The sequence below is a fragment of the Bos grunniens genome, chromosome X, assembly GCF_055505025.1.
Source record: "Bos grunniens cultivar Pamir isolate PY7600 chromosome X, Bosgru_T2T1.0, whole genome shotgun sequence".
In the NCBI taxonomy this organism is placed as follows: Eukaryota; Metazoa; Chordata; class Mammalia; order Artiodactyla; family Bovidae; genus Bos; species Bos grunniens.
In genome coordinates this window covers 35,743,243-35,765,138 of record NC_141194.1, presented here as the reverse complement: position 1 = coordinate 35,765,138, position 21,896 = coordinate 35,743,243, and the positions used below count along the sequence as shown (strand labels likewise).

The 21,896-nt window shown below is 43.0% G+C and overlaps 1 long non-coding RNA gene across 19 annotated transcripts in view; it reads right to left on the bottom strand.

Annotated features, from left to right (window-relative positions):
* LOC147340119 (uncharacterized) overlaps nucleotides 1-21,896 on the bottom strand; it is a 571,221-nt gene that overhangs the window by 358,605 nt on the left and 190,720 nt on the right. For 2 of the 19 annotated variants that reach the window (XR_015158946.1, XR_015158952.1), the window contains one exon: nucleotides 18,646-18,759. The exons of 16 other annotated variants lie outside the window; for them this stretch is intronic. This is a non-coding gene — a long non-coding RNA (uncharacterized LOC147340119). Of the gene's footprint in view, nucleotides 1-18,645; nucleotides 18,760-19,425; nucleotides 19,441-21,896 lie in introns of those variants that run through there. One more of the 19 variants, XR_015158945.1, reaches the window with a different exon arrangement.

Here is a 21,896-nt window from a genome sequence, read left to right as displayed (position 1 = left end):
TATGTTTAATGAATAGAGGAATGGAACATCTTTGGCTTTTATTTTGTAACTGCTCTTGTCTTTCTCTAAGCTGCACCTTCTCCTTAGATGATGGCAGTATATACACATAGACATACACACACATATACATACTATACATATATATATACCCACACGTATTTACAGTGTATATACATAGATATATATGTATGTCTGTGTTTAATATATAATTTGATTTAAACTTATGTTTGATTTCAATAATTTATACAGTCATTTCAGGTATTACTCCACGCCTCATTTGGATTAAACTATTTCAGTCTTTTAGTTCCTCCTGCTACTTGCTCTTCTCATTAAAATAGATTCCCAGATAAGTATCTTCACTGAGGCAGAGAGGGTGTGTTCTTTGGGGAAAATGGCCTCTCCCTCTTCTGATATCTAGGGCAGTACCCTGGAAGGCAATAGTGTATGTGCATGCATGTTAAGTCACTTCAGTCGTGTCAAACTCTGCGACCCCATGGACTGTAGCCTGTCAGGCTCCTCTGTCCATGGGATTTTCCAGGCAAGAATACTGGAGTGGGTTGCCATGCTCTCCTCCAGGGGGGTCTTCCTGATCCAGGGATTGAACCCACTTCTCCTGCATCTCCTGCATTGGCAGGCGGGTTCTTTACCACTAGCGCCACCTGGGAAGGCAAGGCAACAGTGGCTATGAGGTAAAGATGAGAGAAAACACTGAAATAAGCTCAAGTTTCAATTTTCACTAACAATATCACCTAGGAGGATGAAATGAGAAGTGCATTCTCTGAACCAGAATAAGGCAGATGTTCCCCAATATGGTATGAACCTAATTCTAGGCTTCCAGGCTGTAGTGTCCAGAAGAACATGACCCTTCTTTCCCCCATAAGAGAACCAAACCATGAATGAATCATAGTCCTCTTCCATCTTTCATCTACTCCCTCTTCTGGTTAATTCCAGGACTTTACCTCCCAACATGAAACTCAGAAGAAACAGCAAGAAACTAGAGATGATTATTTACATCTGAATAACTCTGGTTGCCTAAGAAGCAAATGTGAACAGGGCAGATACAAGAAAAGCTCTGAAAGCAGTGCATGGTACAGAGGATAATATTTCATATATTTTCACGTATTTCAAAAAAGAAATGTATCTGAATTAGTTGCTATTTTGTGAGAACCTGAAAATTAAAGTAGGAGAAGATCTAACTTCTCTCAAGCATAATCTTACTAAGCATCTGATTCCTCTTACCAAATATCCCACTTGTGGATATTCCATATCAATTCAGGTATTATACAACCCATTCTGACTGTGAGATTTAGGCCTCAGAAAACTCACATGATTAAACATCAATATTCAATTCACTAGAGCCTAGGCTCAGGCTGTCCTGACACTTAACACTAAATGTTGAAGGAGGAAAACTTAGAGTTCTAAAGTTCAAATAAGTATATATTATAATGGAAAGGTTGTAGCAAAAATAAAAGTTAAGCCTGCAGAGAGTTGGCCAAGCTGTTAAAAGCATGGAACATATATAAGTTAAATCAATTTTTCATACATTGAGTATTTCAAAATTGAAACCAGAAATAAGATGATTTAAAATGCCTAAGAGTTTACTTATTTGAATTTTCATTTACTTGAAAAATAGAATAAATTTCTCACTATAAGTCACCTGACTTTATATTATGAGATAATGGAGGAATCTGTTATCTTAACCCAATATCCAAAAACATGTGGAAATTTTATACTACATTTATTGTAAGCAAAAAGAGTTCTAGCTACAAGTCATATGTTTGCTTAGGTATACATGTGACTTGAGTCAAATCTGTACCAGCTCCAGGCTTGGTTACGGGGGGAGGTGCCAGCTGTTATTGCAAATCTTCAGCAGGACTCCTTCCCTTCCTAATCCATGAGAATGATGCTGCCTGTAGCGCAAATACATTGCCACATAAAAGAAGAAATCAAGTTCCTGGGGACTTCAAAAAAGAAATCAGGAGCTAAAAAATGAGAATGTGGCAGCCTGCAGTCAAAAATTTGGTTGAAAAGAAAGAGCATTTCTGGACAAGGATTACAATTCTAAAGAGATAGAATCAATGATTCCCAGCATGCCATAGATCTACCTGCCCATTATTTTGACATCTTTCATTATAACTAGTCATTTTTAAAAACTTGGTCAAACCACATATACAGTAAAATATCATAATACTAAATAAATAGCTCAACATGTTTTTGAGATTCATTCTTATTGATATTGAGAACTGCAAAAACAAAGAAACAAACAAACAAAATCTCTCTTGACACGTAACAACTCAATTTAAATTCCTGCACTAAAAAACCTGACAAAACTCTAGCATGGCATCTAAGAGCTTAAGGCCGTGTCCCTAGGATGACTCCAGCTCCCCTTAAAATGCCTGCCTGAGGAAGCTCTAGACTGTTAAGAGAAACTGTTTCAGCAAAAACCTGGCAGTAGACAGACAATCTTGTAAACTCCTCTCTTAGAGCAACTGTTACAGCCAAATGCTCTGGAAAGCAAACTCATTCCGAAGGACAGCATGGATAGTGCAGTGCAGATTATTACACAGGCAGGTCCGAGGCAGAGTTTCCTCTTTAGCCAGGGACCCCTAACGACTTTTGTGAAAACCTTATATACCTTAAGTGTACCTGCTCAAGCCCACATCCCCCAATTCCTTAAACCTAGCCTGGAAAATGCTAAAGGGAGATACAATCAGGTTACAGCCATGATTCATAATCAGAAGGGTCAGCTGGTTATACATTGTAGCCTACACCAATGGGGGCCATAAAGATTACAAAGGTGATTGACTACATAGGGGATTATTACATTCTTTCTGGCGATAGGAAATCCTGGTATGGAATCTGGTGTTTACTGGTCTGGGAGGCCTGTTAGGCCATAGGTATGTTATCTCCATGGCTATCAGGCACATAGTCCAAAGTTCACTGAAAATGCAAGCAGGCTTATAGCCCAAAGTTCACTGGGAATGTACGATGAACTTTCCTTCTTTTTCAAGATGGAGTCAGCTTACCCTGTTCCTTCCCTCCTTAATTCGCCCCTCTTGATGCTCTCAACTTCCAGTGTAAGCATCACTCATCAAGATGTACTGAATTTTAGGCTTCCTGGTATATATTTGGGTAAATGAAGTCAGCCTCTGTGATACAAAGTTAACAACACATTGGAGAATACAAGGTCCACATAACAGAATCAACAGAACAACTATAACCATGGTTGATAGTTTTCCACCAATCACCCTTTACCCATGATAGAACAGAAGTCCAAAAAGGAAGATCATCAGACATAGCTTTTACTTGATCTTTCATGTCATCTAGAGTGGCTGATATATTGCCAGATAAATCAGGAATATATACACAACATTCAGCTTTGATTATAGCACAGGTCCCTCCTTTAGCGGCTGTAGTATGTCTAAAGCCATTCTATTTTGAATTACCACTTTTCTCATTTGTATTTGTTCAGTAGTTAGTGTTTGAATAGCTCTTAGGCTGTCATTTAGGGCTCTTTGGGTGAAATTAGAGCTTCAACTCTAATCATTATGTCCTTAGTGCCCAATGAGGGAACAAATAGAGCAGCCAAATAAACATACCAATGGAAAATTGATCGTGACCATCTGGCCTGTAGAGAGGGTAAATTTAAAGGCTCTTGTATTGTTGACCTGATGTTTCCATGGGCAAAGGCCAGAACTAAAGTACACCTCCCTATCCATCCTGGGGACAGCCAAGGCCATCACATAACCAATGGGTGCCGTTAGGAGCAATGCACCTGATTCTGGGGCTGAGTCCCCAGTCTGTCCCGGACCATTGGGTGGATTGACTGGGATCATAAGTAACTTTATAGGTCTTATGGCACTGTTCTGTCCGTCAAAAGCCTATTGGTTTTAAATTCTTTTTATCTATTATTCGGTTATTATATCCAATATTGTGTACATCTTGTTCCCAGCAAATTATAACAACTTGGCCCTTTTCTGGAGTAATCCACATGTATTCATCCTTTATCTGGTAAAATTGGTCAAAGTATCAGTTATTGGTCAAAATATTAGTCAAAATATTGTTTGGACTTACTGGCTGTCACGTAATACTGAGAAGCATTTTCTGAGCTAAGAGTATAATTTAAATGTATCCCATGGCTGTTTGTCAGATCGTTGGCCTTTTAATTGCACCAATGGGTAGTGGCAGCTGTGATTACAGTTTCTATACAAGATTTTTGTTGTTTTGCCTGATGCAAAAAAATCACATAATCTAGGCATATCACCCCTCCATAGAGGTGATACCCACCACGGGAGTCCATCCATGACAGACATGGGCATGGCTCCACACACCCAGCAGTTAGATTTTTTATGGAAGTCAGTACAGGAACGTGCCCATGAAATGAAAACATTGTCTTGTGCTGAAACTATAGCTAGTCTCAAGAGAATACCAGCAAGTCCTTGAAGCAGCAGTTGATTGTAGAGCTTCATCTCTTCTTTAAGATGATTTTGGTTTCATGGGGATCAATGGTGTCCTTTTGCATAGTCCACTCGGCATCCTCCGGGTCTGCGTGGTATGCTCTTTTCACCCTTGTGTGGTGGATCCAGGGAGTGACACCTGCAACTTTAGCTGCTGTATGTGTAGTTAGAATAATAGTATATGGACCCTTCCAATGTGGGGCCAAGGATTCAGGTTTCCAGTCCTTGACCCACACCTGATCACCAGGCATGAACTCATGAATCTGTTCCCCAAGCGGGAACGGTACCCTTTATTGTACAAACTTAAGTTACCTGATTTGTTACCTTACCCAGTTGTTGCATCTGCTGTGAAATCCCATCCCCCCTTACCTGTGGCCAACTTGCCAACACCATCTTACTATGGGAGGGGGTCTCCCACAGACAGTTTCATAAGGAGAATAAGGGGTTATTCTCTTATGAGGGGTTACCCTTAATTTGAGTAAGGCTGCCAGAAGCAAGTCCATCCTTGATTAGTCAGTCTCTATGATCCATTTTGAAAGTGTCTCTTTAAGAGTTTGGTTGGTTCTTTCCACCATTCCAGAACTCTGGGGCCTATATGCCATATCCACTTGATATTTGAGCTTTACATATCTGTTGAATTAAGTCAACTAAAAAGGCAAGGCCATTGTCTGATCCTATACTGGTTGGGAACCCGAATCTGGGGATTATTTCTCGAAGTAGACAGTGAGCCATTTCATTTGCTTTTTTAGTTCAGGTAGCAAAGGCCTCCACCCATCCTCTGAAAGAACATACCAGTAAATAACGATAGTGTCATTAGGGTTTCATCTCAGCAAAGTCCACTTATAAATGTTCAAAGGGTAGAGTGCCTTTTAACTGTATTCCTGGAGGTTTTTGTTTATGTCCAGGGGCAGCATTGACCTGTGAGCAAGCAGAACTGTTCTGGAATTCCATTCTACATAAGGAGGAAAGTCATGGAATTAAGAAATATTTTCAAATTAATTTTTCCATTTTTTCATGTCCCAAGTGAGTTGCCTGGTGAACCTGTGACACCAGTGTGGGGTCTAATGCCTCAGGAACCAGTAACCTGCCATCCAGCAGTTCCCACCAACCTTTGTCATTTTGGGTGGCCCTTTGTGCTTCAGCCAGCTGGTCTTAGGCCAGGGTATATTGTGAGAGAGTCAAAGTTAACTCAGGCATTTTTGACAGTACAAAGGTTCTGATAGATCCCCCACCAGCAGCCCCGAATTTCTCAGCCACGTGTTTTGTGGCTTTATCTGCTAGTCAGTTTCCCGATGCTTGTGGGGTGTCTTCCTTTTGGTGACCCCGACAGTGCATCACTGCTACCTTTTCAGGTTCCCATACAGCATCTAATAGAGTCAAGATTTCCTCCTTGTTTTTAACGTCCTTTCCATTGGCTGTCAGAAGACCTCTCTCTTTATATAAAGCCCCATGTACATGCAAAGTAGCAAAAGCACACCTAGAGTCTGTGTAAACCTTTGTCTTCTTACCTTTTGACAGCTGGAGGGCTCATTGAGCAGACCAGTATGATGGCAGAGAGCTAGGCTCAACGATGGTTTCTTCCATGACTACTGCATATCCCGACAGTCATTGTCCTTGTTTCACCAGGCTGGTGCCATAGGCGTACAGGACCAAATCTGGGTCCGGGATTGGCTGGTCTCTCAAGTCAGGTCTGCTGGCATAAACTTCTTCTAGGATTTCTTTGCAATCATTTGAGGGCCCACTTTCTCCCACAGGAAGGAGAGTGGCTGGATTCAGGGCCTGACAAGGCTCGATAGTAACATGGGGGTTCTCACATAACAGTCCCTGGTATTAAGTAATCTGTGATGTTGACAACCATTTATGGGGGTCCCCTCACAGGAGAGTGTTGACCTCATGGGGAACTTTTATGATCAAGTCTTGGCCCAAAGTCAGCCTGGTTGCCTCCAGGACCAGTAAGGCAACCACAGCAACTGCCCATAAGCATCCTGGCCACCCAGTGGCAACACTGTCCAGCTGTTTCGAGAGGCCACGGGTCTGTCCCATGTCCACGTAGTCTGGGACAACACTCCCATAGCCACCTTGTCCTCTTCAGTCACATAAAGAGTAAACAGCTTAGCAAGGTATTGCAGACCCAAAGCAGATGCTGACATAATTGCCAACTTTAGTTCCTCAAAAGCCTGTTGCTGTTTCTCATTCCAATTTAGTGAATCTCCTTCTGGTCCAGTTAGGAGTTCATATAACGGCTGGGCCATCTGGGAACAGCCCAGAATCCAAATCCTACAAAACCCAGTGGCTCCCAAGAACTCTCAGACCTGTTGTCTGCTTCTTGGTTGTGGGATTCTCAAAATGACCTCTTTTCTGGACTGGTCTAACAGCCTCGTGCCTCCTCTCAGAACAAACCCCAAATATCTTACCTCCTCTTTGCAGAATCTATGCCTTCTTTTTCAAGACTCATTAGTCAGACTCTATCAACAGCTCTAGTAAAGCCTTGGTCCCTTCCCAGCAGTCTTCTCCATTCTTGGCAGCTAAAAGCAAACAGCATCCGAACCTCTCTGGCTGGAATGAGTCCAGGTCGGAAGCCAAGGCTTCCCCAAAGATGGTTGGGAAATTCTTAAATCCTTGTGGGAGGCAAGTCTAGGTGAACTGTTGTTTGGTGCCCCCTGCTGGGTCTTCCCATTCAAAAGCAAAAATGGGTTGAGACACCAGGGCGAGGTGTATACAGAAGGCATCCTTGAGATCTAAATAAGTACAGTTCTTAGCACTGGTTGGGAGGAGGCTAAGTAAAGTATAGGGGTTAGGAACAGTGGGATGTAGAGTCATGGTGGCCTGATTGACCAGTCTGACCCTGATTGGCCAGTCTGAGGTCCTGCACAGGTCCTGTCCTGTCCCTCTTCTTTCTTGACTGGTAGGATCAGTGTGTTCCAGGCTGACTGGCATTCAATCAGGATGCCCACCTCTTTCAGTCTGTTTATATCTAACAAAATGCCCACTTGAGCCTTTAGTGACGATGGGTACCGACATTTTCTGACTGGGGTGGCACCAGGTTTGAGTTCTTTTACCACTGGGGCTTGTTTTGCAAGCCTGGACGGGGGGTTGTCTTCCACCTAGACCTCAGGGAATTATTGAGTTCTCTCTCTCTCTCAACCATTTAGCCCGTCCGGCTTCCCTTCCGGGAGATTGTGCAACCTCCATTCATCTTGTGGGGTTACCAAGAGGGACAGTAAATAGGTGGTTGAGCCCACTCAAAGAGTGGGTCTTTTGTGGGGAGAAAAGATCACTTGTGCCCCTAATTTAGACAGCAAGTCTCTTCCCAACAAAGGTACTGGGCATTCAGGGATGTATAGAAATTCACGAGTCACTTGGTGTCCCCCCATCTGACATTTTCAGGGTAGGCAGAATGGCCTAATTAGAACGGCTCTTCCCCAGTTACCCCTGCTATAGCAGTGGCCTTTTTTGAGAGGGGTGCCACCGGTTGGGACACCACTGACATTTCTACTCCAGTGTCCACCATAAGGTCAATAATTTAGTCCCCCACTTTTAATTTTACCATGTGCTCTCGGGAATCTGCATCTTTGAGCCCCAGCACCCCTATTCAGTCTCTAGTCCAGCCAGCCCTATAACAGCCGATGCTAAACCCTTTTCCCTGCTATTTTGGGGGCATTCATTTTTCCAGTGGCTGAAGCCTCAGCATTGGGCACATTGATTTGGTTGTAGGGCGACTTCGGGCCTTCTTGTAGAGGACCTGCCGTGAGGCTAGTTCTGGTTGAGAGGGGGCTGGGGAGGTCTAAGGAGGGACCTTCCCAGGGCTGCAGCCAGTACTGCGACCCTCTGGCCTGCCCTCTTATTATCTTCTCTCCGCCTTTTCTAAACTTCCCTTTTTGTCTCCACGTCTCTATTCCTGAATACCCTATCAGCGATCTCAATTATTTGTGAGCTACTCATGGCCAATACCCTGTCTACCTTTTGAAGCTTGCGTCTGATATCGGGGTAGGCTTGAGACACAAAGACTGCATTTATCACCATCTGAGATCCAGTGGCCTCTGGATCTATTGGCATTTAAGGTCTATAGGCCTCGCACCGTCTTTCGTAGAACTCAGAGGGTGATTCAGTCTCCCTTTGAATCACTTCAGAGGGTTTTGTCATATTCATAGGTTTTTGGACCTGTCTCTTGTGGCCTTGTAGAATAGCTGCCCGAAATCTCTCCAAGTGGCCCCTTCCTTCCTGTGTTATAGTCCCAATTGGGCCTCTCACCAGGGGTGGCTAGTCCTGCCCACCGCTGTGGGTTTACGGTACCCTCAGGTGCCATTTCTCCTAGCCACTTTCTAGCCTCAATTAGGATCCTGTGTTTTTCTTCAGTGCTGAAAAGGGAGACTAGTAGTGGGTTTACGTCAGCCCATGTAGGGCAGTAGGTTTGAAAAATAGTTTCCATTCGTCTAATCATACCTTGTGGCTCCCCTGGGTATGGTGGAGTGTGTTTTTGCCAGTTTAATATATCTGTAGAAGAAAACGGTTGGTAATAATAGGCTACAGGAGGCTGGTGGTAGTGTCCATCTGCGTCCTGAACCGAGGGCTGTTGTACCTCTCTGACGGGCATCTGCAGTGAGGTTTTTTCCCCCATTCCTTAGTGGAACACAGCCTCTGTCTAATTCCTGTATTTCCTGCCCCCTATTTGTCTGTACTCACCGGGAGGGGCGGTTACAGCTTGGGAGGTTCCGGCTGAGAAAGAATCCTGGGGGTGTTGACCAGAGGCTCCTACCACTGGGACTGGAGCCTGCCAGAATGGCAGCTCTTTGATCTCTGAGGAAAGTTGGCAGAGGAGCAGTGGCTGCTGCAGGAACTTCACCTGGCCCTAGATTGGGCATTAAGGTGCCCTCTGGTCCTAGTGGAGCACTGGGGGACAGGCGTGTCATCAACCAGTATGGGAGAGGGGCAGGTCACCCCCATCCAAATCCTGCAGAATTTCTTTTTTATCATTAATCAATTTTTGTGCCATTAATATCGTTCCTTTCCCTTTCTTGATATAGAATCTCGTCCAAGGAGGGGGTTCTTGAGCTAACTCTAGCCATGAGTCAATATATAGAAATTGATCTGGATGTCCAGACTTTCCGATGACTATGGCATAAACTATTTTTACTGCATGTAAGTCCACGGTGCCCTCTGGTGGCCATCCTAATCCCATAGAGGGCCATTTGACCTCAAAGACTATGCAGAGGTGGTTAGGCATCATCTTCACCCCATCAGTTCAGTTCAGTTCAGTTCAGTCACTCAGTCGTGTCCGACTCTTTGCGACCCCATGAACTGAAGCACGCCAGGCCTTCCTGTCCATCACCAACTCCTGGAGTCCACCCAAACCCACGTCCATTGAGTCGGTGATGCCATCCAGCCATCTCATCCTCTGTCGTCCCCTTCTCCTCTTGCCCTCAATCTTTCCCAGCATCAGGGTCTTTTCCAATGAGTCAGCTCTTCACATCAGGTAGCCAAAGTATTAGAGTTTCAGCTTCAACATCAGTCCTTCCAATGAACACCCAGGACTGATCTCCTTTAGGATGGACTGGTTGGATCTCCTTGCAGTCCAAGGGACTCTCAAGAGTCTTCTCCAACACCACAGTTCAAAAGCATCAATTCTTTGGTGCTCAGCCTTCTTTATAGTCCAACACTCACATCCATATATGACCACCGGAAAAACCATAGCCTTGACTAGATGGACCTTTGTTGGCAAAGTAATGTGGGTCTGCTTCATCCCATAGTCTCCTCCAAATCCTTTCTTAAAATTTTTAATCATGCACTCCAATACACTTGCCTTAGATTCACTTCCCCCTGTCTTGCTTACCTTCTCAGATCTTCTTTCTTTCCTTTTCGTTCTGTCTACGAAGTTCTCAGTACCCTATGTACTTCTGATATTTATACTCAATGAAACACTTAAATTGCCATTCCATCTCCTTCCTAATTGGGGTGAGAAGAGCCTTACCTGCCAGATCCCAGAGGGAAAAGGGGGATCAACATGTCTTCACCTACCAATGGGCACAGCTGAACCAGAACACCACATGGTCCAGGACTATTTCTCCCTTAACTTTTAAAGTCCATTCTGCCTTGGTGGGCTTGATTGGGTGTTGATGAAAACACAGATGGATTAAATATCCCAAGTCTCATGCCATCTCCGGAAAAGCCAATTCGTACTCACTTATGCATCCCCCTCCTTCTATCCTGGCAATTCTGAGGGGATCAAGAATTTCACAGCAGGTAGGACATCTCCTTGGGAGGGCAAAATACAAGCGTACAAAGACCAAGTTTCTTCCCCTAGAAGCCCCTTCACAATTGCCCAGTAATGGTTTACCCCCAGACAACATGGACACCACCTTCTTTGTGACATTCACACTCCTGCTTCCCCAAAACTTTCTCGCATTTGTCCAGTAGCAATCTATCTCAGAACAATGTGGATACCACCTCTTTGTGACAGTCGTAGTCCGAGTGCTTCCTGTTTCCTCCCAGGGGGTTGATCGGGCCCCCTCTTCCACCCTGCTGGGTGGGAACCTCCTTACCTGAGTGCTCAGTTGCCCTGCGGCCATCCACTATCCACCAACGTGAAAGGTCTGGGCGTCGAGGAATGGAATCTTTCCAGAGGGGTGAGGCACCTTCCTCCCCTCTAGAAGATCTGAGCCACAAGGCCTCAGAGGAGCCCTAAGTGGGACTTGTCTCCTCAAATTGAGGCGCTTCCCAGACAACGCACCAAATGTTATAACCAAATGCTCCAGGAAGCAAACTCACTCAGAAGGACAGTGTGGATAGTGGAGTGCAGTTTATTATACCAGCAGGTCTGAGGCAGAGTTTCCTCTTTAGCCAGGGACTCTTACCGACTTTTGTGAAAACCTTATATATCTTAAGCATACCTGCTCAAGCCCACATCCCCAAATTCCTTAAACCTAGCCTGGAAAATGTTAACAGGAGATACAATCAGGTTTACAGCCATGATTCATAATCAGAAGGGTCAGCTGGTTATACATTGTGCTGTAAGATGGAGTTTCCTTCTTTTTCAAGATGGAGTCAGCTCGGCCTGTTCCTTTCCTCCTTCACAATTACTTTAGAAAGTGTGCAATTATAAATCCTTTCCTTGTCCCTTTGAGATATAAATCTTCCAGTACCCAGAATGATCTCCTCAATGTCCTGAGAGCCATTTCTTTGAAATGTATACATTCAATGAGATGAATTTTAATTTTGGTCTCTGTTGCCAAGGAGGGTAAGGTCCTAATTTTAGTGAGTACCTTACTCCAACTTGTACCACTGACTCTTCATAAAGGTATGAGAAGCTTGTCTCTCTTCTGGAAGGCAGCTCTGCTCACCACTCTATCACTAACACGAGAAATTTGTTTTTCCTCTGGATGAGCACCAATTAGTAAAGCCAGATGGCCTAGTCCTATGGACCAAATCCCCCCTTAATGCTCTCAGTGTCTTTTATTTAGCACACCCAAGCCTTTATAGTCTCCTGTCTTCTGTTTTGGTGGAGTTGAGTTCAGACACTGTTTTCTCTCCTATTACAATAGTTATTACTGCACAAAATCTATCTTTACTGCCTAAACTAGTGTCTGACTTTATTTATCTTTCACATTATATACTTATGCTGTTAAATGAATTTCATGAGAAGAATATGCCCCTCATTAATTTACTTACAAGCTGGAATCAAAATTTCCAGGAGAAATATCAATAACCTCAGATATGCAGATGACAGCACACTTATGGCAGAAAGCAAAGAACTCAAGAGCCTCTTAATGAAAGTGAAAGAGGACAGTGAAAAGCTGGGTTAAAACTCAACATTCAGAAAACTAAGATCATGGTATCTGGTCCCAACACTTCATTGCAAATAGATGGGGAAATAGTAGAAACAGTGGCAGACTACATTTCTGGGGGCTCCAAAATCACTGCAGATGGTGACTGCAGCCATGAAATTAAAAGACGCTTACTCCTTGGAAGAAAAGTTATGACCAACCTAGGCTGCAGTCCATGGGGTCACTAAGAGTCGGACATGACTGAGCGACTTCCCTTTCACTTTTCACTTTCATGCATTGGAGAAGGAAATAGCAACCCACTCCAGTGTTCTTGCCTGGAGAATCCCAGGGACAGAGGAGCCTGGTGGGCTGCCATCTATGGGGTTGCACAGAGTCAGACACGACTGAAGTGACTTAGCAGCAGGAGCAGCAGACGGCACATTAAAAAGCAGAGACATTACTTTGCCAACAAAGGTCCATCTAGTCAAAGCTCTGGTTTTTCCAGTAGTCATGTATGGATGTGAGAGTTGGACTATAAAAAAAGCTGAGCGCTAAAGAATTGATGCTTTTAAACTATAGTGTTGGAGAATATCCCTTGGACAGCAAGGAGATCCAACCAGTCCATCCTAAATAAAATCAGTCCTGAATATTCATTGGAAGGACTGATGCTGAAGCTGACAGTCCAACACTTTGGCCACCTGATGCGAAGAACTGACTCATTTGAGAAGACCCTGATGCTGGGAAAGATTGAAGGCAGGAGGAGAAGGGGATGACAGAGGATGAAATGGTTGGATGGTATTACTGACTCAATGAACAAGACTGAGTAAACTCCAGGAGTTGGTGATGGACAGGGAAGCCTGGCATGCTGCAGTCCATGAGATTGCAAAGAGTCGGATACAACTGAGCGACTGAACTGAACTGAACTCATCATTGGCTTTTAACTCAGTCTCTAAGAAGCCATTGTAAACTGAGCAAAGACAATTCATTTGTACCTGATTATTACATTGTTTGGGTAAACATAGGTGAACTCCAATAGTGAGAGACAGAACAGTTTCTCTAGGTCTCCTCTCCTAAGACCTCACCACTAAATTGCTATGGTAAAAATCATAAATAATATTCTGTTATAGAAACAACATTTATGAGAAAGTAAGCATAACTTGGTCCTTTTAGGTATTCAGTAAACACTTTGCTTCAAGTTTCTACATAAGATAGAAATGACTCCTCTAAAAGCGGCTGCACTCAAGAACCAGACATAATCACAGACCTGGGGGTCAGTCTAAAAGGCATAGGATCCTGGCTTCTCTAGACCTCTTATCCCAATTCATGCAAAGCCAGAAATATAGATATTATTTCTAGCCAATCTACACATATTGAAACCACTCAAGCCAGCAATTATGATCATTCCTTATATTATACTAATTAATAAGCCATCTGGTGCTGATCAGAGATGAAGAGATGAAGACAGTTGAAGGGCCCGGCAGAGCCTGAAATTTCTGAATATTGACTCTGAAATGCTAAGTAATAAGGCCCAGTAGTGAATTCTCTTGAATTGAGGCCTCAGATGCTCACTAGTGATCTCCAAGGTGTAGACCGAAAACTAACACACACAAATACACGCAGACAAAATACATATTACACAAGACATATTTTAAAATTAATTATAGGCCACACAAGAAATTTTCTTATAGCATCCAAATCCAAACTGCTAAAAGAGAACTAATCTCTACATTAAGGAATTAGCCCAGGGAGGCTGCTCTTCTTGAAAGATAGAGGGTACCTGTAGTTGTTCATTTGGCTAATCAGGTCCTAGCTTCTCAGCTCTGGTCATCTCTTGAAAGAATCAAAAGGTGAGAGACAGACAGCAAATTGTTATCTGTTAGTACAGCATATTGTTGATCTAGAGCCCCTGGCATTTAATTCTGAAAACAGTGGGAATATTTTCGATATTCATTAGCTCTGTCACAACACTCGGTGGCTTTTACAGAAATTGTTAATTTACTGGCTCTGAAATTGGATGGTAAAGCTCATACAACTGGGAATTGGGCAAACTAGGGTGGGTCCTGAGACTCAGCTCTATTCCATGTGTCTCATTTGGGTCCCAGGTTGGGGAAAGCTTTCTCATGCTCTAAGTGTGAGAGGGCAAGCAGAAACACATGAGGCCTTCTTGAGTCTAGACTTGGAAATGGCTCTCATTCGTATCTGTCTACACATGGTAGGACAAAGCAAGTCAGCAGGTCAAGCTGAAAGTCAAGGGCCAGGGAGGGGCACTCTGTCCACGATGAGGCCACTGTAAGGTGGTAGATAAGGAGGGCTGCAACATTTTGAGTCTGCCCTTCAGCTGCCATAGTCTCTCCACAAACCCAAACATACTCCTGCCTTTCACTGAATTAATGATTCCCCCTTTACATTTACAACTGCTAAAACATCATTGACAAAAAAGTACAGAGATTTTTTAAATTTTTGGTACTGTTTTCCATTTTACGTATAAACAAGCCCGCAGCACCTCTCAGGACCTGATTCAGATTCTGTTCTACAAAAATGTTAATTATTCATTCATTTGACAATTAAATATAGAGTACCTAATATATACAGAACATCAAGTGAAGCAGTGTGAGAAATGCAGATGGTTCAGATGTACGTTCTTTCTCAATGATCTTGAGGGTTTGGGGTTGATGCTGGGAGCTTCATGTGGGAGTAGCATCAAGTATGGAAATACAGTGGAGGTTTTACAACCATCAGTTTGGGACTCAAGCAATCCAAGATTTGTGTCTCAGCCCCACCATTTCAGGCAAGCTATTTACCCTCTTCCTGTCTTAGTTTCGTTGTTGCTCTTTAGTCACTTAGTCATGTCTGACTCTGCGACCCCATGGACTGAAGCCCACCAAGCTTTTCTCTTCACGGGACTTCCCAGGCAAGAATACTGGAGTGGGTTGCCATTTCCTTTTAGTTTTAGCCACTGACAAATAAATAAGAATATTTACTTCACAGATAAAGTTTTGAAAATATATAATCTATGCCTGCCACTGATAAGTGCCTATTAATAGCCATAAAAGGCAACAAGGTTACTTGGACCAGACTGGGCATCACTTTCTTGCCAGGGAGCTCTAAAAGCATTTCTTCCTCCATTCTGCTGTCTCAGCACTCCTGTGCTAATTTCTGTTCATGTTCAACAGCACGGACAAGCTTTGTAATAACAATCTGTAAAACCCAAACCATAGGAAGACAGATCTTTTTCAGGGTTGTGCCCTGTAATGCAACTAATTATTAAAAATTCTCAAGTACCTTTCTGAAGAAATGATGATGTAGATCCTAGCTGGAATAGAACTAGAAAACCTGGATAGAACATTTATTTCACTATCCTGATCCTGTGCTAGTGATTCACAGCACAGTCCAATTGGTTGGAAAACCACAGAAGCAATGTGGTCCAGCATGACAAGCAATTGAGTTTCTAGAATCTCACTGACTGAGAAAACATATTTTCAATATGCATTAACCAGGAGACAGGGCCACTCCAAAATAAAACAAATAAGCAAGCAGCTCATGTGAATTTAGGGTGAGTTTTCACAAGCATTACTCCCTCTTTATGTTGGAGCTTGGTCCCTAGTGAACCCCTTTAGGGGTAATGGTCAGTCTCTGCCTTCCCCACCCTGTGAAGGAAGTAGGAGGCTGGGACAGTTACTAACAAGGATGTTGGCATTATCAGGATTATGGAAGAGATGGGATGGGAAAAAAAGATGGGGGGGAAGTCTCAGAGATTGAGCAGGGTGAGCAGGAGAGTGGATGATGGGAGCTGTAGACAATGTTACAGATGACTGCTATGAGGCTCAAAAAAAAGCAGTTTTTTTTTTTTTAATGTGTATAAATTTTTCCTCCAAAACTGGCACCCATATTATTTTTAAAAATCTGTGCTTGAGAAATAGTTTAATAATATCAGTTTTGTAAATATGCACATAGTACATAATATTCTAAAACTTTAGTCTCTGTCATTTTTGAAGGGATTATCCCCTAGTCTAGCAGATACCATAGAGACATTTCCATTTAGCAGACACTGTACCCTTTAATAAATCAATATGTATTTTTAAAAAATTGGCACCTCCCTAACCAGTATGGTACCATTAATCCACAAACTTTCTCCCTTTCTACCATGAGACACTAATACCAGGGTCTCCTGCATTGCAGGCAGATTCTTTACCAACTGGGCTATGAGGGAAGCCCCAGGTGCCATGAAAAGGTTTGCCAAATAACAGTATTCTAATTTTGTCTACATCTTTGAAAAATAAATTTGTTAAAGCAAGGTGTGGTATAATAAAGAATATATCTGGTTCATCCTCTACCACTCCCCCTTGCCGTTCCTGGCATAGAACTTCAAAAATCCTTGAAATTTCTACAGTTATAGGATTGTCTTTGTTATCTTAATGAGGTGACTCATGGTGGGCCCCTAGGTAGCTTCAGGATGGGGGCTGGTCACCAGAAAGACCAACCATCAGGTGGGTAAGTTGGAACTTTGGACTATTTCAACCTCTGGGGAACGTATTGGGTTGCAGATTGAGTTCAGTCTTGTAGCTAATGATTTAATCAATCTGGCTGAGATAATGAAACCCCAATAAAAACTTTGGAGGTGAAAGCTAAGAGGAATTTCTTGGCTGGTGAACACACTGATATGCAGGGTATGGGGTGGAGGGTCATGAGCCCTTACTCCATAGGTAGAGGGTATGGAAATTCTGCATTCTAGACTCTTCCAAACCACGTCCTACATATACCCTTTTTAATAAAAATATGACCATTAAAACAGAGCTTTCAGAGAGCTCTGAGTTGTTCAAGTCAATTATTGAACCTGAGCAAGTTAGGGGAATCCTCAGATTTACAGCTCATTGTTCAGAAATGGAGTGGACCCTGAGAATTGCTTGCTGGTGCTTGAATTAAGGATAATCTTGTGGAGGACTGAACCCTTAAGTCTGTGGAGTCTAATGGTAACTCCAGGTAGCTAGTATTAGAACTGCATTGCAGTACCCCTGCTTAGGGTAGAAATAGAGCACAAAATCTTCAGTTTTCTCTTAGACATATAAGACGAAAAAAGTATACTATCAGACATAATTTACTTATTAAATAATTCCCATTTAGCTTTAGAGACACCAAAAGTCTAGCAAGTGATGTCTTCGAAGATTCAGAATCAGGGCTACCTTCTTAAATAGTAAAAAGTACCCTGCCAGCTAGACTCTAATCCTGTCCTAAATAGAGACCAAAGGAAATAGCATAAGGGTTTTCACTGCTTTGCAGATACATGGCACTTCTCTAATTTTATTTTTTTTAATGTACAGAAAACATCATGCAAGTGATTTATATCTCATAAAACTTTTGATTGCTGCCATTAAATTGTCTGGCAAACACCCATGAAACAGTTGAGGACTGGAAAACATCCATGCAGAGGGCTCACTCCATCCAAGTTTTGTGCAAGTTGGGCTTCATAAGATATAATCAACTCTTGGTTATTGCTTTGTACCCCAATATTAGTTCCCCAAAGCCACAGAATCTCCCTAAGAGCTACATGTGTAGACTTTTTACTTACCGGCTGGCCTGGACACATTCAGCAGATCCAACAGACAGGCATTTCTTACTTCCCCTTAGTCAGGTCCCAATCAGAGTTAAAGGAGGATTTAGTTCCTTAAGAAATTATTTCTACTGTGAGAGCCACTCACTATTTTTGCTTTACTTTTTAAACTTAGTAGACTGGGAGCTTGCCTAGTGGCTCAGTGGTAAAAGAACCTACCTGCCAAAGCAGGAGACACAGGTTCGGTCCCTGGTCCGGGAAGTTCCCACATGCCATGGAGCAACTAAGCCAGGGCACCACAACTGATGAGCCTGTGCTCTGGAGCCTGGGAACAGCAACTACTGAAGCTCACATGCCCTAGAGCCTGCGCTCTGCAACAAGAGAAGCCATGGCAATGAACAGCATGTGTATTGCAACTAGAGAAAAGCCCATGAAAAAACGAAGATCCAGCACATCCATAAATAAATAAATAAATAAAATTATTTTAAAAAATTAGCAGATTGGATCAATAGATTGGTTGAACCAACAGGCTGGAATTATCAATTTAAAAAGACAATAGCATTTCAGGAAAGCAACTGACTGTCATAGAATTAATTAATCTTGAACAAAATTGGGCAGTGTCAATTTAGAATTCAGTCCTTCCTGTATTTCCTTTTCATTGCTTTCTCAACTCGGAGGTTTCAAGACTTGAGGCTCCCAATGCCTCCCCCAGAATAATTTATGCTCTGAATCCATAATTTTTCCCTTTGCCCTCTTCACTTATCCATATCCTGGTCGAATTTGTGACTATTTCTCACTAACTGAGAGAAAAGAAAAAAAAACTTTCCTGATGTACTAAAGGGCTTCCCTGGTGGCTCAGCTGGTAAAAAGCCCACCTGCAATACAGGAGACCCCAGTTCAATTCCTGGGTCGGGAAGATCCACTGGAGAAGGGATAGGCTGTGCACTCCAGTATTCTTGGGCTTCCCTGGTGGTTCAGCTGGTAAAGAATCCGCCTGCAATGAGGAAGATCTGGGTTCGATCCTTGGGTTGTGAAGATCCCCTGAAGAAGGGAAAGGCTACCCACTCCAGTATTCTGGCCTGGAGAATTCCATGGACTGTATAGTCCATGGGGTCGCAAAGAGTTGGACACGATTGAGCAAGATGTACTAAATGATAAGAAAGTGCTTATTACATATCATAAAAAGCTTTTAAACTAAAAGCCACATTTTGGGATAAGGAGAGAGAGGGGAGGGACTTTGTGAGATTATATCCTTTAAGTCAGAATGTCTCAAATAGCATGCATCAAAATCGCCTGCTTTACAGCATATTCCTGGGTCATACTCTCAGACTCTCTGATGTGGTAGGTCTGGGTTAGGTTCAGAGAATCCACATTTCCAACAAACCCTGAGGTGAGGCAGACGCCGCTAATCCAGCGAGCACACGTTGAGAACCACTGCTTTAAATTAACCTGGGGGGTGAGTGGGGCTCAAGAGGGAGGGGATATATGTATACATATAGCTAATTTAGGGCTTCCCTAGTGGATCAGACATAAAGCATTTGCCTGCAATGCAGAAGACTTGGGTTCCACCCCTGGTTGGGAAGATCTCATGGAGGAGGGAATGGCAACCCTCTCCAGCATTCTTGCCTGGAGGATTCCATGGACACAGGAGCCTAGCAGGTTACAATCCATGGGGCTGCAAAGAGTAGGACATGACTGAGTGACCGACACACACACATAGCTGATTCACCTTGCTGTACAGCAGAAACTAACACAACACTGTAACACAAATATATTCCAATATTAAAATAATAGAGCAAATAAAATAAATATTTTAAAAGCAAATCTCAAAGAAAAATTAATTAACCTGCTGATTGCATAATCTAAGCATTCGAATGCAAATATGAGCAATAATCTGGAATTTTCTATCCAAACTTTCTAGTCAAAATTTGGGATGTTGTTGTAACAGTCTCGAGCTGCTATTGGGAGAAGAGTACTATATTGGGTTAAGATCTGTATTTGATGTCTGCTCAGCTACTCACTGGGAGTAGTGTCATGAAAATGCTCTTTTAAATCTCCAAGGCTGTCTTCTGTATTTGAATAATCAGAAAATAAATCCAGGCATTCAAATTCATTGTGGGGCTCAAAAAACAAAACACAAGCTTCCAGGTAAACTATCAAGTGTCCTACACATAGTATATGGTTGGCCCTCCTTATCTATGGATATAGAAACTGTGGGAGAGAGGGCCAGCTGGGCTATACCACTTTATGTACAGGACTTGAGCATGTCTGCATTTCAGGATCTGCAGGGGTCCTGAAACCAGTTTTAGCAGATACCTCAGATATGCAGATGACCCCCCCTTATGGCAGAAAGTGAAGAGGAACTAAAAAGTCTCTTGATGAAAGTGAAAGAGGAGAGTGAAAAAAGTTGGCTTAAAGCTCAACATTCAGAAAACTAAGATCATGGCATCTGGTCCCATCACTTCATGGCAGATAGATGGGGAAACAGTGGAAACAGTGTCAGACTTTATTTTGGGGCGCTCCAAAATCACTGCAGATGGTGATTGCAGCCATGAAATTAAAAGACACTTACTCCTTGGAAGGAAAGTTATGACCAACCTAGATAGCATATTCAAAAGCAGAGATATTACCTTGCCAACAAAGGTCCGTCTAATCAAGGCTATGGTTTTTCCAGGAGTCATGTATGGATGTGAGAGTTGGACTGTGAAGAAAGCTGAGCGCCAAAGAGTTAATGCTTTTGAACTGTGGTGTTGGAGAAGACTTGAGAGTCCCTTGGACTGCAAGAAGATCCAACCAGTCCATCCTAAAGGAGATCAGTCCTGGATGTTCATTGGAAGGACTGATGCTGAAGCCGAAACTCCAGTACTTTGGCCACCTGACGTGAAGAGCTGACTCATTGGAAAAGACCCTGATGCTGGGAGGGATTGGGGGCAGGAGGAGAAGGGGATGACAGAGGATGAGATGGCTGGATAGCATCACCGACTCGATGGACGTGAGTTTGAGTGAACTCCGAGAGTTGGTGATGGACAGGGAGGCCTGGCGTGCTGTGATTCATGGGGTCGCAAAGAGTAGGACACGATTGAGCGACTGAACTGAACTGAACTGAAGGGTTGATTATAATGGTCCTAAAGTAAGTGCTTGCCCCAAGTAGCTATCAAGAATGAAATGACAGGGACTTCCCAGGTGGTCCTGTGGCTAAGACTCTGCACTCCCAATGCAGGGGGCTGGGGTTCGATCCCTGGTCAAGGACTATCCCACATGCTGCAACTAAGAGTTCATATGCTCCAACTAAAGATCCGAGTGCTGCAACCAAGACCCTGCACAGGCAGCATTAAAAAAAAAAAAAGAATGAAATGACAAAGGTTCAAGCCCTGTTTTCTGAAAATTAGAGCTACTTGTGCTCCCTGTGTCATTCACAAACTCTTTTTTTTCTTAAGTGTACAAGAAACACTACTAAGCTTTGACAGGAGGCTTTTGATGCCCAGAGGAGCCTCCTGCACAGCACAGATCTTTGTAAAACAGAGAGAAACTCTCTGACATCCTACATATTCCAAGGGGAGCCCTAGTCCCTGTCATGGAAAATCTGTAAGAACACCTGTACAATCTTTATTAGTGTCAATGTGTTCAGAAAGAATCAGAACAGAGCTGCATGAACGTAAGTCATTGAACGTATGCAATTCCATTTTTTCACCTCATCCCTCCTATGGCACTTAAAGACTGTTTCGATGGATATTTAAATTCTCATTTTGTTAACTGAGGTCTATGCTAATTGCCCAAGACTCATTTCCCAGTAGCACCGTGTTGCTACATTCCATTATCGCAAAGTTTAACTGAATTATTAAAATAACACTCTAAGTTTGTTTCTGAAAAATAAACAAATAATTGGGGAAGAGGGAGAGAATTCCCTGTGATGATAGCACACACTGCTATACATTCCATTTGTTAGACTCCAAATCCCATGCTTACAGTCTCTATACCACCAACCCCTGAAAACAGGCAGCTTTCAAGGAATACAGCTCCAGATCCTGGACCATCTGAGAGGAGCGATTGTACGTCCCTGTAACAATTCTCTAATGCTAGAGCTAAGGGCTTCTCAAGTGGCTCAGTGGTAAAGAATCCACCTGCCAATGC